Source organism: Leiobunum rupestre, chromosome 6, assembly GCF_980474605.1.
Source record: "Leiobunum rupestre chromosome 6, qqLeiRupe1.1.hap1, whole genome shotgun sequence".
Taxonomy (NCBI): Eukaryota; Metazoa; Arthropoda; class Arachnida; order Opiliones; family Sclerosomatidae; genus Leiobunum; species Leiobunum rupestre.
In genome coordinates, this window is record NC_143389.1 from 54,278,292 (window position 1) to 54,288,291 (window position 10,000).

At 45.6% G+C, this 10,000-nt stretch overlaps 41 non-coding genes across 41 annotated transcripts; all 41 read right to left on the reverse strand.

Moving 5' to 3' along the window:
• Nucleotides 1-302: 302 nt before the first annotated feature.
• On the reverse strand, nt 303-374 carry TRNAD-GUC (transfer RNA aspartic acid (anticodon GUC)). Its single transcript has one exon. It is a non-coding gene; the product is annotated as a tRNA-Asp (tRNA).
• An 88-nt stretch (nt 375-462) lies between these two features.
• TRNAV-CAC (transfer RNA valine (anticodon CAC)) lies at nt 463-535 on the reverse strand. Its single transcript has one exon. It is a non-coding gene; the product is annotated as a tRNA-Val (tRNA).
• Nucleotides 536-711: 176 nt separating this feature from the next.
• TRNAD-GUC (transfer RNA aspartic acid (anticodon GUC)) lies at nt 712-783 on the reverse strand. The gene has a single exon. It is a non-coding gene; the product is annotated as a tRNA-Asp (tRNA).
• An 88-nt stretch (nt 784-871) lies between these two features.
• Nucleotides 872-944, reverse strand: TRNAV-CAC (transfer RNA valine (anticodon CAC)). The gene has a single exon. It is a non-coding gene; the product is annotated as a tRNA-Val (tRNA).
• Nucleotides 945-1,120: 176 nt separating this feature from the next.
• Nucleotides 1,121-1,192, reverse strand: TRNAD-GUC (transfer RNA aspartic acid (anticodon GUC)). Its single transcript has one exon. It is a non-coding gene; the product is annotated as a tRNA-Asp (tRNA).
• A 336-nt stretch (nt 1,193-1,528) lies between these two features.
• Nucleotides 1,529-1,600, reverse strand: TRNAD-GUC (transfer RNA aspartic acid (anticodon GUC)). The gene has a single exon. It is a non-coding gene; the product is annotated as a tRNA-Asp (tRNA).
• An 88-nt stretch (nt 1,601-1,688) lies between these two features.
• TRNAV-CAC (transfer RNA valine (anticodon CAC)) lies at nt 1,689-1,761 on the reverse strand. The gene has a single exon. It is a non-coding gene; the product is annotated as a tRNA-Val (tRNA).
• Nucleotides 1,762-1,937: 176 nt separating this feature from the next.
• TRNAD-GUC (transfer RNA aspartic acid (anticodon GUC)) lies at nt 1,938-2,009 on the reverse strand. Its single transcript has one exon. It is a non-coding gene; the product is annotated as a tRNA-Asp (tRNA).
• Nucleotides 2,010-2,346: 337 nt separating this feature from the next.
• TRNAD-GUC (transfer RNA aspartic acid (anticodon GUC)) lies at nt 2,347-2,418 on the reverse strand. Its single transcript has one exon. It is a non-coding gene; the product is annotated as a tRNA-Asp (tRNA).
• An 88-nt stretch (nt 2,419-2,506) lies between these two features.
• TRNAV-CAC (transfer RNA valine (anticodon CAC)) lies at nt 2,507-2,579 on the reverse strand. The gene has a single exon. It is a non-coding gene; the product is annotated as a tRNA-Val (tRNA).
• Nucleotides 2,580-2,755: 176 nt separating this feature from the next.
• Nucleotides 2,756-2,827, reverse strand: TRNAD-GUC (transfer RNA aspartic acid (anticodon GUC)). The gene has a single exon. It is a non-coding gene; the product is annotated as a tRNA-Asp (tRNA).
• An 88-nt stretch (nt 2,828-2,915) lies between these two features.
• On the reverse strand, nt 2,916-2,988 carry TRNAV-CAC (transfer RNA valine (anticodon CAC)). Its single transcript has one exon. It is a non-coding gene; the product is annotated as a tRNA-Val (tRNA).
• A 335-nt stretch (nt 2,989-3,323) lies between these two features.
• Nucleotides 3,324-3,396, reverse strand: TRNAV-CAC (transfer RNA valine (anticodon CAC)). Its single transcript has one exon. It is a non-coding gene; the product is annotated as a tRNA-Val (tRNA).
• A 176-nt stretch (nt 3,397-3,572) lies between these two features.
• TRNAD-GUC (transfer RNA aspartic acid (anticodon GUC)) lies at nt 3,573-3,644 on the reverse strand. The gene has a single exon. It is a non-coding gene; the product is annotated as a tRNA-Asp (tRNA).
• An 88-nt stretch (nt 3,645-3,732) lies between these two features.
• Nucleotides 3,733-3,805, reverse strand: TRNAM-CAU (transfer RNA methionine (anticodon CAU)). Its single transcript has one exon. It is a non-coding gene; the product is annotated as a tRNA-Met (tRNA).
• Nucleotides 3,806-3,981: 176 nt separating this feature from the next.
• TRNAD-GUC (transfer RNA aspartic acid (anticodon GUC)) lies at nt 3,982-4,053 on the reverse strand. Its single transcript has one exon. It is a non-coding gene; the product is annotated as a tRNA-Asp (tRNA).
• An 88-nt stretch (nt 4,054-4,141) lies between these two features.
• TRNAV-CAC (transfer RNA valine (anticodon CAC)) lies at nt 4,142-4,214 on the reverse strand. Its single transcript has one exon. It is a non-coding gene; the product is annotated as a tRNA-Val (tRNA).
• A 176-nt stretch (nt 4,215-4,390) lies between these two features.
• TRNAD-GUC (transfer RNA aspartic acid (anticodon GUC)) lies at nt 4,391-4,462 on the reverse strand. The gene has a single exon. It is a non-coding gene; the product is annotated as a tRNA-Asp (tRNA).
• Nucleotides 4,463-4,550: 88 nt separating this feature from the next.
• TRNAV-CAC (transfer RNA valine (anticodon CAC)) lies at nt 4,551-4,623 on the reverse strand. Its single transcript has one exon. It is a non-coding gene; the product is annotated as a tRNA-Val (tRNA).
• Nucleotides 4,624-4,799: 176 nt separating this feature from the next.
• On the reverse strand, nt 4,800-4,871 carry TRNAD-GUC (transfer RNA aspartic acid (anticodon GUC)). Its single transcript has one exon. It is a non-coding gene; the product is annotated as a tRNA-Asp (tRNA).
• An 88-nt stretch (nt 4,872-4,959) lies between these two features.
• TRNAV-CAC (transfer RNA valine (anticodon CAC)) lies at nt 4,960-5,032 on the reverse strand. Its single transcript has one exon. It is a non-coding gene; the product is annotated as a tRNA-Val (tRNA).
• A 176-nt stretch (nt 5,033-5,208) lies between these two features.
• On the reverse strand, nt 5,209-5,280 carry TRNAD-GUC (transfer RNA aspartic acid (anticodon GUC)). Its single transcript has one exon. It is a non-coding gene; the product is annotated as a tRNA-Asp (tRNA).
• An 88-nt stretch (nt 5,281-5,368) lies between these two features.
• TRNAV-CAC (transfer RNA valine (anticodon CAC)) lies at nt 5,369-5,441 on the reverse strand. The gene has a single exon. It is a non-coding gene; the product is annotated as a tRNA-Val (tRNA).
• A 176-nt stretch (nt 5,442-5,617) lies between these two features.
• On the reverse strand, nt 5,618-5,689 carry TRNAD-GUC (transfer RNA aspartic acid (anticodon GUC)). The gene has a single exon. It is a non-coding gene; the product is annotated as a tRNA-Asp (tRNA).
• An 88-nt stretch (nt 5,690-5,777) lies between these two features.
• TRNAV-CAC (transfer RNA valine (anticodon CAC)) lies at nt 5,778-5,850 on the reverse strand. The gene has a single exon. It is a non-coding gene; the product is annotated as a tRNA-Val (tRNA).
• Nucleotides 5,851-6,026: 176 nt separating this feature from the next.
• Nucleotides 6,027-6,098, reverse strand: TRNAD-GUC (transfer RNA aspartic acid (anticodon GUC)). The gene has a single exon. It is a non-coding gene; the product is annotated as a tRNA-Asp (tRNA).
• Nucleotides 6,099-6,434: 336 nt separating this feature from the next.
• Nucleotides 6,435-6,506, reverse strand: TRNAD-GUC (transfer RNA aspartic acid (anticodon GUC)). The gene has a single exon. It is a non-coding gene; the product is annotated as a tRNA-Asp (tRNA).
• An 88-nt stretch (nt 6,507-6,594) lies between these two features.
• On the reverse strand, nt 6,595-6,667 carry TRNAV-CAC (transfer RNA valine (anticodon CAC)). Its single transcript has one exon. It is a non-coding gene; the product is annotated as a tRNA-Val (tRNA).
• Nucleotides 6,668-6,843: 176 nt separating this feature from the next.
• TRNAD-GUC (transfer RNA aspartic acid (anticodon GUC)) lies at nt 6,844-6,915 on the reverse strand. The gene has a single exon. It is a non-coding gene; the product is annotated as a tRNA-Asp (tRNA).
• An 88-nt stretch (nt 6,916-7,003) lies between these two features.
• On the reverse strand, nt 7,004-7,076 carry TRNAV-CAC (transfer RNA valine (anticodon CAC)). The gene has a single exon. It is a non-coding gene; the product is annotated as a tRNA-Val (tRNA).
• Nucleotides 7,077-7,252: 176 nt separating this feature from the next.
• Nucleotides 7,253-7,324, reverse strand: TRNAD-GUC (transfer RNA aspartic acid (anticodon GUC)). The gene has a single exon. It is a non-coding gene; the product is annotated as a tRNA-Asp (tRNA).
• An 88-nt stretch (nt 7,325-7,412) lies between these two features.
• On the reverse strand, nt 7,413-7,485 carry TRNAV-CAC (transfer RNA valine (anticodon CAC)). The gene has a single exon. It is a non-coding gene; the product is annotated as a tRNA-Val (tRNA).
• Nucleotides 7,486-7,661: 176 nt separating this feature from the next.
• Nucleotides 7,662-7,733, reverse strand: TRNAD-GUC (transfer RNA aspartic acid (anticodon GUC)). The gene has a single exon. It is a non-coding gene; the product is annotated as a tRNA-Asp (tRNA).
• A 336-nt stretch (nt 7,734-8,069) lies between these two features.
• Nucleotides 8,070-8,141, reverse strand: TRNAD-GUC (transfer RNA aspartic acid (anticodon GUC)). The gene has a single exon. It is a non-coding gene; the product is annotated as a tRNA-Asp (tRNA).
• An 88-nt stretch (nt 8,142-8,229) lies between these two features.
• TRNAV-CAC (transfer RNA valine (anticodon CAC)) lies at nt 8,230-8,302 on the reverse strand. Its single transcript has one exon. It is a non-coding gene; the product is annotated as a tRNA-Val (tRNA).
• A 176-nt stretch (nt 8,303-8,478) lies between these two features.
• On the reverse strand, nt 8,479-8,550 carry TRNAD-GUC (transfer RNA aspartic acid (anticodon GUC)). The gene has a single exon. It is a non-coding gene; the product is annotated as a tRNA-Asp (tRNA).
• A 336-nt stretch (nt 8,551-8,886) lies between these two features.
• Nucleotides 8,887-8,958, reverse strand: TRNAD-GUC (transfer RNA aspartic acid (anticodon GUC)). The gene has a single exon. It is a non-coding gene; the product is annotated as a tRNA-Asp (tRNA).
• Nucleotides 8,959-9,046: 88 nt separating this feature from the next.
• On the reverse strand, nt 9,047-9,119 carry TRNAV-CAC (transfer RNA valine (anticodon CAC)). Its single transcript has one exon. It is a non-coding gene; the product is annotated as a tRNA-Val (tRNA).
• A 176-nt stretch (nt 9,120-9,295) lies between these two features.
• On the reverse strand, nt 9,296-9,367 carry TRNAD-GUC (transfer RNA aspartic acid (anticodon GUC)). Its single transcript has one exon. It is a non-coding gene; the product is annotated as a tRNA-Asp (tRNA).
• Nucleotides 9,368-9,704: 337 nt separating this feature from the next.
• Nucleotides 9,705-9,776, reverse strand: TRNAD-GUC (transfer RNA aspartic acid (anticodon GUC)). Its single transcript has one exon. It is a non-coding gene; the product is annotated as a tRNA-Asp (tRNA).
• Nucleotides 9,777-9,864: 88 nt separating this feature from the next.
• TRNAV-CAC (transfer RNA valine (anticodon CAC)) lies at nt 9,865-9,937 on the reverse strand. Its single transcript has one exon. It is a non-coding gene; the product is annotated as a tRNA-Val (tRNA).
• Nucleotides 9,938-10,000: the final 63 nt, after the last annotated feature.

Below are 10,000 nucleotides of genomic sequence, written 5' to 3' on the forward strand. Positions count from 1 at the left end.
TTGTAGAAAACTCCGAATATTTCGTTCTAACACAAGCCAAAAGAAAATCAGTCTGTATCTACCACGGCTCGAACTTGGGACCTTCCGCGTGTGAGGCGGACGTGATAACCACTACACCATAGATACGCCAACAGCCGGATTATAAACGGAGGAAAATCGTCTAGGAGAAAGAATTGCAATTTAACCAAGGCCCGAAACCGTGTACTTTTTTTCCAAACGGACGCTTTTGTTATCGTGATGAAACAGAATCGCTGACACCAAAATGCCTCTCTGCCATCTTTTAAAAATGCAGCTAGCTATGCCTCCCCGGCGGGGAATCGAACCCCGGTCTCCCGCGTGACAGGCGGGGATACTCACCACTATACTACCGAGGACCGGAAAATAGCAGTTTTTTGAATTTTTTAAAAATTTGTAGAAAACTCCGAATATTTCGTTCTAACACAAGCCAAAAGGAAATCATTCTGTATCTACCAGGGCTCGAACTTGGGACCTTCCGCGTGTGAGGCGGACGTGATAACCACTACACCATAGATACGCCAATAGCCGGATTATAAACGGAGGAAAATCGTCTAGGAGATAGAATTGCAATTTAACCAAGGCCCGAAACCGTGTACTTTTTTTCCAAACGGACGCTTTTGTTATCGTGATGAAACAGAATCGCTGACACCAAAATGCCTCTCTGCCATCTTTTAAAAATGCAGCTAGCTATGCCTCCCCGGCGGGGAATCGAACCCCGGTCTCCCGCGTGACAGGCGGGGATACTCACCACTATACTACCGAGGACCGGTAAGTAGCAGTTTTTTGAATTTTTTAAAAATTTGTAGAAAACTCCGAATATTTCGTTCTAACACAAGCCAAAAGGAAATCATTCTGTATCTACCAGGGCTCGAACTTGGGACCATCCGCGTGTGAGGCGGACGTGATAACCACTACACCATAGATACGGCAATAGCCGCATTATAAACGCAGGGAAATCGTCTAGGAGATAGAATTGCAATTTACACAAGCCCCGAAACCGTGTACTTTTTTTCCAAACGCACGCTTTTGTTATTGTGATGAAACAGAATCGCTGACACCAAAATGCCTCTCTGCCATCTTTTAAAAATGCAGCTAGCTATGCCTCCCCGGCGGGGATTCGAACCCCGGTCTCCCGCGTGACAGGCGGGGATACTCACCACTATACTACCGAGGACCCGAAAGTAGCACTTTTTGAATTTTTTAAAAATTTGTAGAAAACTCCGAATATTTCGTTCTAACACAAGCCAAAAGAAAATCAGTCTGTATCTACCACGGCTCGAACTTGGGACCTTCCGCGTGTGAGGCGGACGTGATAACCACTACACCATAGATACGCCAACAGCCGGATTATAAACGGAGGAAAATCGTCTAGGAGAAAGAATTGCAATTTAACCAAGGCCCGAAACCGTGTACTTTTTTTCCAAACGGACGCTTTTGTTATCGTGATGAAACAGAATCGCTGACACCAAAATGCCTCTCTGCCATCTTTTAAAAATGCAGCTAGCTATGCCTCCCCGGCGGGGAATCGAACCCCGGTCTCCCGCGTGACAGGCGGGGATACTCACCACTATACTACCGAGGACCGGAAAGTAGCAGTTTTTTGAATTTTTTAAAAATTTGTAGAAAACTCCGAATATTTCGTTCTAACACAAGCCAAAAGGAAATCATTCTGTATCTACCAGGGCTCGAACTTGGGACCATCCGCGTGTGAGGCGGACGTGATAACCACTACACCATAGATACGCCAATAGCCGGATTATAAACGGAGGAAAATCGTCTAGGAGAAAGAATTGCAATTTAACCAAGGCCCGAAACCGTGTACTTTTTTTCCAAACGGACGCTTTTGTTATCGTGATGAAACAGAATCGCTGACACCAAAATGCCTCTCTGCCATCTTTTAAAAATGCAGCTAGCTATGCCTCCCCGGCGGGGAATCGAACCCCGGTCTCCCGCGTGACAGGCGGGGATACTCACCACTATACTACCGAGGACCGGAAAGTAGCAGTTTTTTGAATTTTTAAAAAATTTGTAGAAAACTCCGAATATTTCGTTCTAACACAAGCCAAAAGAAAATCATTCTGTATCTACCAGGGCTCGAACTTGGGACCTTCCGCGTGTGAGGCGGACGTGATAAACACTACACCATAGATACGCCAATAGCCGGATTATAAACGGAGGAAAATCGTCTAGGAGATAGAATTGCAATTATACCAAGGCCCGAAACCGTGTACTTTTTTTCCAAACGGACGCTTTTGTTATCGTGATGAAACAGAATCGCTGACACCAAAATGCCTCTCTGCCATCTTTTAAAAATGCAGCTAGCTATGCCTCCCCGGCGGGGAATCGAACCCCGGTCTCCCGCGTGACAGGCGGGGATACTCACCACTATACTACCGAGGACCGGAAAGTAGCAGTTTTTTGAATTTTTTAAAAATTTGTAGAAAACTCTCAATATTTCGTTCTAACACAAGCCAAAAGGAAATCATTCTGTATCTACCAGGGCTCGAACTTGGGACCATCCGCGTGTGAGGCGGACGTGATAACCACTACACCATAGATACGCCAATAGCCGGATTATAAACGGAGGAAAATCGTCTAGGAGAAAGAATTGCAATTTAACCAAGGCCCGAAAATGTGTACTTTTTTTCCAAACGGACGCTTTTGTTATCGTGATGAAACAGAATCGCTGACACCAAAATGCCTCTCTGCCATCTTTTAAAAATGCAGCTAGCTATGCCTCCCCGGCGGGGAATCGAACCCCGGTCTCCCGCGTGACAGGCGGGGATACTCACCACTATACTACCGAGGACCGGAAAGTAGCAGTTTTTTGAATTTTTTAAAAATTTGTAGAAAACTCCGAATATTTCGTTCTAACACAAGCCAAAAGGAAATCATTCTGTATCTACCAGGGCTCGAACTTGGGACCTTCCACGTGTGAGGCGGACGTGATAACCACTACACCATAGATACGCCAATAGCCGGATTATAAACGGAGGGAAATCGTCTAGGAGAAAGAATTGCAATTTAACCAAGGCCCGAAACCGTGTACTTTTTTTCCAAACGGACGCTTTTGTTATCGTGATGAAACAGAATCGCTGACACCAAAATGCCTCTCTGCCATCTTTTAAAAATGCAGCTAGCTATGCCTCCCCGGCGGGGAATCGAACCCCGGTCTCCCGTGTGACAGGCGGGGATACTCACCACTATACTACCGAGGACCCGAAAGTAGCACTTTTTGAATTTTTTAAAAATTTGTAGAAAACTCCGAATATTTCGTTCTAACACAAGCCAAACGAAAATCAGTCTGTATCTACCAGGGCTCGAACTTGGGACCTTCCGCGTGTGAGGCGGACGTGATAACCACTACACCATAGATACGCCAATAGCCGGATTATAAACGGAGGAAAATCGTCTAGGAGAAAGAATTGCAATTTAACCAAGGCCCGAAACCGTGTACTTTTTTTCCAAACGGACGCTTTTGTTATCGTGATGAAACAGAATCGCTGACACCAAAATGCCTCTCTGCTATCTTTTAAAAATGCAGCTAGCTATGCCTCCCCGGCGGGGAATCGAACCCCGGTCTCCCGCGTGACAGGCGGGGATACTCACCACTATACTACCGAGGACCGGAAAATAGCAGTTTTTTGAATTTTTTAAAAATTTGTAGAAAACTCCGAATATTTCGTTCTAACACAAGCCAAAAGGAAATCATTCTGTATCTACCAGGGCTCGAACTTGGGACCATCCGCGTATGAGGCGGACGTGATAACCACTACACCATAGATACGCCAATAGCCGGATTATAAACGCAGGAAAATCGTCTAGGAGATAGAATTGCAATTTAACCAAGGCCCGAAACCGTGTACTTTTTTTCCAAACGGACGCTTTTGTTATCGTGATGAAACAGAATCGCTGACACCAAAATGCCTCTCTGCTATCTTTTAAAAATGCAGCTAGCTATGCCTCCCCGGCGGGGAATCGAACCCCGGTCTCCCGCGTGACAGGCGGGGATACTCACCACTATACTACCGAGGACCGGAAAGTAGCAGTTTTTTGAATTTTTTAAAAATTTGTAGAAAACTCCGAATATTTCGTTCTAACACAAGCCAAAAGGAAATCATTCTGTATCTACCAGGGCTCGAACTTGGGACCTTCCGCGTGTGAGGCGGACGTGATAACCACTACACCATAGATACGCCAATAGCCGGATTATAAACGGAGGAAAATCGTCTAGGAGATAGAATTGCAATTTAACCAAGGCCCGAAACCGTGTACTTTTTTTCCAAACGTACGCTTTTGTTATCGTGATGAAACAGAATCGCTGACACCAAAATGCCTCTCTGCCATCTTTTAAAAATGCAGCTAGCTATGCCTCCCCGGCGGGGAATCGAACCCCGGTCTCCCGCGTGACAGGCGGGGATACTCACCACTATACTACCGAGGACCGGAAAGTAGCAGTTTTTTGAATTTTTTAAAAATTTGTAGAAAACTCCGAATATTTCGTTCTAACACAAGCCAAAAGGAAATCATTCTGTATCTACCAGGGCTCGAACTTGGGACCTTCCGCGTGTGAGGCGGACGTGATAACCACTACACCATAGATACGCCAATAGCCGGATTATAAACGGAGGAAAATCGTCTAGGAGATAGAATTGCAATTTAACCAAGGCCCGAAACCGTGTACTTTTTTTCCAAACGTACGCTTTTGTTATCGTGATGAAACAGAATCGCTGACACCAAAATGCCTCTCTGCTATCTTTTAAAAATGCAGCTAGCTATGCCTCCCCGGCGGGGAATCGAACCCCGGTCTCCCGCGTGACAGGCGGGGATACTCACCACTATACTACCGAGGACCGGAAAGTAGCAGTTTTTTGAATTTTTTAAAAATTTGTAGAAAACTCCGAATATTTCGTTCTAACACAAGCCAAAAGGAAATCATTCTGTATCTACCAGGGCTCGAACTTGGGACCTTCCGCGTGTGAGGCGGACGTGATAACCACTACACCATAGATACGCCAATAGCCGGATTATAAACGGAGGAAAATCGTCTAGGAGATAGAATTGCAATTTAACCAAGGCCCGAAACCGTGTACTTTTTTTCCAAACGTACGCTTTTGTTATCGTGATGAAACAGAATCGCTGACACCAAAATGCCTCTCTGCCATCTTTTAAAAATGCAGCTAGCTATGCCTCCCCGGCGGGGAATCGAACCCCGGTCTCCCGCGTGACAGGCGGGGATACTCACCACTATACTACCGAGGACCGGAAAATAGCAGTTTTTTGAATTTTTTAAAAATTTGTAGAAAACTCCGAATATTTCGTTCTAACACAAGCCAAAAGGAAATCATTCTGTATCTACCAGGGCTCGAACTTGGGACCTTCCGCGTGTGAGGCGGACGTGCTAACCACTACACCATAGATACGCCAATAGCCGGATTATAAACGGAGGAAAATCGTCTAGGAGATAGAATTGCAATTTAACCAAGGCCCGAAACCGTGTACTTTTTTTCCAAACGGACGCTTTTGTTATCGTGATGAAACAGAATCGCTGACACCAAAATGCCTCTCTGCCATCTTTTAAAAATGCAGCTAGCTATGCCTCCCCGGCGGGGAATCGAACCCCGGTCTCCCGCGTGACAGGCGGGGATACTCACCACTATACTACCGAGGACCGGAAAGTAGCAGTTTTTTGAATTTTTTAAAAATTTGTAGAAAACTCCGAATATTTCGTTCTAACACAAGCCAAAAGGAAATCATTCTGTATCTACCAGGGCTCGAACTTGGGACCATCCGCGTGTGAGGCGGACGTGATAACCACTACACCATAGATACGGCAATAGCCGCATTATAAACGCAGGGAAATCGTCTAGGAGATAGAATTGCAATTTACACAAGCCCCGAAACCGTGTACTTTTTTTCCAAACGCACGCTTTTGTTATTGTGATGAAACAGAATCGCTGACACCAAAATGCCTCTCTGCCATCTTTTAAAAATGCAGCTAGCTATGCCTCCCCGGCGGGGATTCGAACCCCGGTCTCCCGCGTGACAGGCGGGGATACTCACCACTATACTACCGAGGACCCGAAAGTAGCACTTTTTGAATTTTTTAAAAATTTGTAGAAAACTCCGAATATTTCGTTCTAACACAAGCCAAAAGAAAATCAGTCTGTATCTACCACGGCTCGAACTTGGGACCTTCCGCGTGTGAGGCGGACGTGATAACCACTACACCATAGATACGCCAACAGCCGGATTATAAACGGAGGAAAATCGTCTAGGAGAAAGAATTGCAATTTAACCAAGGCCCGAAACCGTGTACTTTTTTTCCAAACGGACGCTTTTGTTATCGTGATGAAACAGAATCGCTGACACCAAAATGCCTCTCTGCCATCTTTTAAAAATGCAGCTAGCTATGCCTCCCCGGCGGGGAATCGAACCCCGGTCTCCCGCGTGACAGGCGGGGATACTCACCACTATACTACCGAGGACCGGAAAGTAGCAGTTTTTTGAATTTTTTAAAAATTTGTAGAAAACTCCGAATATTTCGTTCTAACACAAGCCAAAAGGAAATCATTCTGTATCTACCAGGGCTCGAACTTGGGACCTTCCGCGTGTGAGGCGGACGTGATAACCACTACACCATAGATACGCCAATAGCCGGATTATAAACGGAGGAAAATCGTCTAGGAGATAGAATTGCAATTTAACCAAGGCCCGAAACCGTGTACTTTTTTTCCAAACGTACGCTTTTGTTATCGTGATGAAACAGAATCGCTGACACCAAAATGCCTCTCTGCCATCTTTTAAAAATGCAGCTAGCTATGCCTCCCCGGCGGGGAATCGAACCCCGGTCTCCCGCGTGACAGGCGGGGATACTCACCACTATACTACCGAGGACCGGAAAATAGCAGTTTTTTGAATTTTTTAAAAATTTGTAGAAAACTCCGAATATTTCGTTCTAACACAAGCCAAAAGGAAATCATTCTGTATCTACCAGGGCTCGAACTTGGGACCTTCCGCGTGTGAGGCGGACGTGCTAACCACTACACCATAGATACGCCAATAGCCGGATTATAAACGGAGGAAAATCGTCTAGGAGATAGAATTGCAATTTAACCAAGGCCCGAAACCGTGTACTTTTTTTCCAAACGGACGCTTTTGTTATCGTGATGAAACAGAATCGCTGACACCAAAATGCCTCTCTGCCATCTTTTAAAAATGCAGCTAGCTATGCCTCCCCGGCGGGGAATCGAACCCCGGTCTCCCGCGTGACAGGCGGGGATACTCACCACTATACTACCGAGGACCGGTAAGTAGCAGTTTTTTGAATTTTTTAAAAATTTGTAGAAAACTCCGAATATTTCGTTCTAACACAAGCCAAAAGGAAATCATTCTGTATCTACCAGGGCTCGAACTTGGGACCATCCGCGTGTGAGGCGGACGTGATAACCACTACACCATAGATACGGCAATAGCCGCATTATAAACGCAGGGAAATCGTCTAGGAGATAGAATTGCAATTTACACAAGCCCCGAAACCGTGTACTTTTTTTCCAAACGCACGCTTTTGTTATTGTGATGAAACAGAATCGCTGACACCAAAATGCCTCTCTGCCATCTTTTAAAAATGCAGCTAGCTATGCCTCCCCGGCGGGGATTCGAACCCCGGTCTCCCGCGTGACAGGCGGGGATACTCACCACTATACTACCGAGGACCCGAAAGTAGCACTTTTTGAATTTTTTAAAAATTTGTAGAAAACTCCGAATATTTCGTTCTAACACAAGCCAAAAGAAAATCAGTCTGTATCTACCACGGCTCGAACTTGGGACCTTCCGCGTGTGAGGCGGACGTGATAACCACTACACCATAGATACGCCAACAGCCGGATTATAAACGGAGGAAAATCGTCTAGGAGAAAGAATTGCAATTTAACCAAGGCCCGAAACCGTGTACTTTTTTTCCAAACGGACGCTTTTGTTATCGTGATGAAACAGAATCGCTGACACCAAAATGCCTCTCTGCCATCTTTTAAAAATGCAGCTAGCTATGCCTCCCCGGCGGGGAATCGAACCCCGGTCTCCCGCGTGACAGGCGGGGATACTCACCACTATACTACCGAGGACCGGAAAGTAGCAGTTTTTTGAATTTTTTAAAAATTTGTAGAAAACTCCGAATATTTCGTTCTAACACAAGCCAAAAGGAAATCATTCTGTATCTACCAGGGCTCGAACTTGGGACCATCCGCGTGTGAGGCGGACGTGATAACCACTACACCATAGATACGGCAATAGCCGCATTATAAACGCAGGGAAATCGTCTAGGAGATAGAATTGCAATTTACACAAGCCCCGAAACCGTGTACTTTTTTTCCAAACGCACGCTTTTGTTATTGTGATGAAACAGAATCGCTGACACCAAAATGCCTCTCTGCCATCTTTTAAAAATGCAGCTAGCTATGCCTCCCCGGCGGGGATTCGAACCCCGGTCTCCCGCGTGACAGGCGGGGATACTCACCACTATACTACCGAGGACCCGAAAGTAGCACTTTTTGAATTTTTTAAAAATTTGTAGAAAACTCCGAATATTTCGTTCTAACACAAGCCAAAAGAAAATCAGTCTGTATCTACCACGGCTCGAACTTGGGACCTTCCGCGTGTGAGGCGGACGTGATAACCACTACACCATAGATACGCCAACAGCCGGATTATAAACGGAGGAAAATCGTCTAGGAGAAAGAATTGCAATTTAACCAAGGCCCGAAACCGTGTACTTTTTTTCCAAACGGACGCTTTTGTTATCGTGATGAAACAGAATCGCTGACACCAAAATGCCTCTCTGCCATCTTTTAAAAATGCAGCTAGCTATGCCTCCCCGGCGGGGAATCGAACCCCGGTCTCCCGCGTGACAGGCGGGGATACTCACCACTATACTACCGAGGACCGGAAAGTAGCAGTTTTTTGAATTTTTTAAAAATTTGTAGAAAACTCCGAATATTTCGTTCTAACACAAGCCAAAAGGAAATCATTCTGTATCTACCAGGGCTCGAACTTGGGACCATCCGCGTGTGAGGCGGACGTGATAACCACTACACCATAGATACGCCAATAGCCGGATTATAAACGGAGGAAAATCGTCTAGGAGAAAGAATTGCAATTTAACCAAGGCCCGAAACCGTGTACTTTTTTTCCAAACGGACGCTTTTGTTATCGTGATGAAACAGAATCGCTGACACCAAAATGCCTCTCTGCCATCTTTTAAAAATGCAGCTAGCTATGCCTCCCCGGCGGGGAATCGAACCCCGGTCTCCCGCGTGACAGGCGGGGATACTCACCACTATACTACCGAGGACCGGAAAGTAGCAGTTTTTTGAATTTTTAAAAAATTTGTAGAAAACTCCGAATATTTCGTTCTAACACAAGCCAAAAGAAAATCATTCTGTATCTACCAGGGCTCGAACTTGGGACCTTCCGCGTGTGAGGCGGACGTGATAAACACTACACCATAGATACGCCAATAGCCGGATTATAAACGGAGGAAAATCGTCTAGGAGATAGAATTGCAATTATACCAAGGCCCGAAACCGTGTACTTTTTTTCCAAACGGACGCTTTTGTTATCGTGATGAAACAGAATCGCTGACACCAAAATGCCTCTCTGCCATCTTTTAAAAATGCAGCTAGCTATGCCTCCCCGGCGGGGAATCGAACCCCGGTCTCCCGCGTGACAGGCGGGGATACTCACCACTATACTACCGAGGACCGGAAAGTAGCAGTTTTTTGAATTTTTTAAAAATTTGTAGAAAACTCTCAATATTTCGTTCTAACACAAGCCAAAAGGAAATCATTCTGTATCTACCAGGGCTCGAACTTGGGACCATCCGCGTGTGAGGCGGACGTGATAACCACTACACCATAGATACGCCAATAGCCGGATTATAAACGGAGGAAAATCGTCTAGGAGAAAGAATTGCAATTTAACCAAG